A 2,500-nucleotide genomic window follows, 5' to 3' on the forward strand; every position below is an offset into this window, starting at 1 on the left:
GTGTGTCTCTCAATTCAATTCAATTCAATTCAATTTTATTTGTATAGCCCAATATCACAACAGAGTGTCTCATAGTGCTTTACAAAGTTCACTGAGGGTGGAGGCCGGAGGTCACGGGGCCTGGGGGAGGTGTTGGTGTGCGTCTCAGGGGCCAGGCCGGAGGTCAGGAAGCCAGGCCGGAGGTCACGGGGCCTGGGGGAGGTGTTGGTGTGCGTCTCAGGGTGGAGGCCGGAGGTCACGGGGCCTGGGGGAGGTGTTGGTGTGTGTGTCGGGGCCTGGGAGATGTGTTGGTGTGCGTCTCAGGGTCAAGGCCGGAGGTCACGGGGCCTGGGAGATGTGTTGGTGTGCGTCTCTGGGTCAAGGCCGGAGGTCACGGGGCCTGGGAGAGGTGTTGGTGTGTGTCTGCTGGGCCTGGGGGAGGTGTTGGTGTGTGTCTCAGGGTGGAGGCCGGAGGTCACGGGGCCTGGGGGAGGTGTTTGTGTGCGTCTCAGGGGCCAGGTTGGAGGTCACGGAGAGGTGTTGGTGTGTGTCTGGGCCTGGGGGATGTGTTGGTGTGCGTCTCAGGGTGGAGGCCGGAGGTCACGGGGCCTGGGGGATGTGTTGGTGTGCGTCTCAGGGGCCAGGTTGGAGGTCACGGAGAGGTGTTGGTGTGTGTCTGGGCCTGGGGGATGTGTTGGTGTGCGTCTCAGGGTCCAGGCTGGAGGTCACGGAGAGGTGGTGGTGTGTGTCGGGGCCTGGGAGATGTGTTGGTGTGCGTCTGAGGGTCAAGGCCGGAGGTCACGGGGCCTGGGGGAGATGTGTTGGTGTGCGTCTCTGGGTCAAGGCCGGAGGTCACGGGGCCTGGGGGAGGTGTTGGTGTGCGTCTCAGGGGCCAGGTTGGAGGTCACGGGGCCTGGGAGAGGTGTTGGTGTGTGTCGGGGCCTGGGGGATGTGTTGGTGTGCGTCTCAGGGTCCAGGCCGGAGGTCACGGGGCCTGGGAGATGTGTTGGTGTGCGTCTCAGGGTCAAGGCCGGAGGTCACGGGGCCTGGGGGAGATGTGTTGGTGTGCGTCTCAGGGTGGAGGCCGGAGGTCACGGAGAGGTGGTGGTGTGTGTCGGGGCCTGGGAGATGTGTTGGTGTGCGTCTCAGGGTCCAGGCCGGAGGTCACGGGGCCTGCGGGAGGTGTTGGGGTGTGTCGGGGCAATTCGAAACATTCACCGGAGTACCAGGGGCACGAAACATTCATCGGCTTACCAGGGGCACAAAACATTCACCGGAGTACCAGGGGCACGAAACAGCCATCGGAGTACCAGGGGCACGAAACCTCCACTAGAGTACCAGGGGCACGAAACCTCCACTAGAGTACCAGGGGCACGAAACCTCCACTAGAGTACCAGGGGCACGAAACATTCACCGGAGTACCAGGGGCACGAAACAGCCATCGGAGTACCAGGGGCACGAAACCTCCACTAGAGTACCAGGGGCACGAAACCTCCACTAGAGTACCAGGGGCACGAAACCTCCACTAGAGTACCAGGGGCACGAAACATTCACCGGAGTACCAGGGGCACGAAACAGCCATCAGAGTACCAGGGGCACGAAACCTTCATCGGAGCACCAGGGGCACGAAACCTCCACTGGAGGACCAGGGGCACGAAACATTCATCGGATTACCAGGGGCACGAAACATTCATCGGATTACCAGGGGCACGAAACATTCACCGGAGTACCAGGGGCAGGAAACATTCATCGGATTACCAGGGGCACGAAACCTCCACTGGAGTACCAGGGGCACGAAACATTCACCGGATTACCAGGGGCACGAAACCTCCACTGGAGTACCAGGGGCACGAAACATTCACCGGAGTACCAGGGGCACGAAACAGCCACCAGAGTACCAGGGGCACGAAACATTCATCGGAGTACCAGGGGCACGAAACCTCCACTAGAGTACCAGGGGCCAAGTCGAGGAAGGCAAAGCGGGAGTAACCAACCGCCTCCCTCCCTTGCCCTGTCTTACACGGATTACCAGGGGCACGAAACATTCACCGGAGTACCAGGGGCACGAAACATTCATCGGATTACCAGGGGCACGAAACATTCACCGGAGTACCAGGGGCACGAAACATTCACCGGAGTACCAGGGGCACGAAACATTCACCGGATTACCAGGGGCACGAAACATTCACCGGAGTACCAGGGGCACGAAACATTCATCGGATTACCAGGGGCACGAAACATTCACCGGAGTACCAGGGGCACGAAACAGCCATCAGAGTACCAGGGGCACGAAACATTCATCGGAGCACCAGGGGCACGAAACCTCCACCGGAGTACCAGGGGCACGAAACCTTCATCGGAGCACCAGGGGCACGAAACCTCCACCGGAGTACCAGGGGCACGAAACATTCATCGGATTACCAGGGGCACGAAACAGCCATCGGAGTACCAGGGGCACGAAACCTCCACTAGAGTACCAGGGGCACGAAACCTCCACTAGAGTACCAGGGGCACGAAACAT

This window comes from Pempheris klunzingeri, unplaced genomic scaffold (genome assembly GCF_042242105.1).
Source record: "Pempheris klunzingeri isolate RE-2024b unplaced genomic scaffold, fPemKlu1.hap1 Scaffold_249, whole genome shotgun sequence".
Lineage (NCBI taxonomy): Eukaryota > Metazoa > Chordata > Actinopteri > Acropomatiformes > Pempheridae > Pempheris > Pempheris klunzingeri.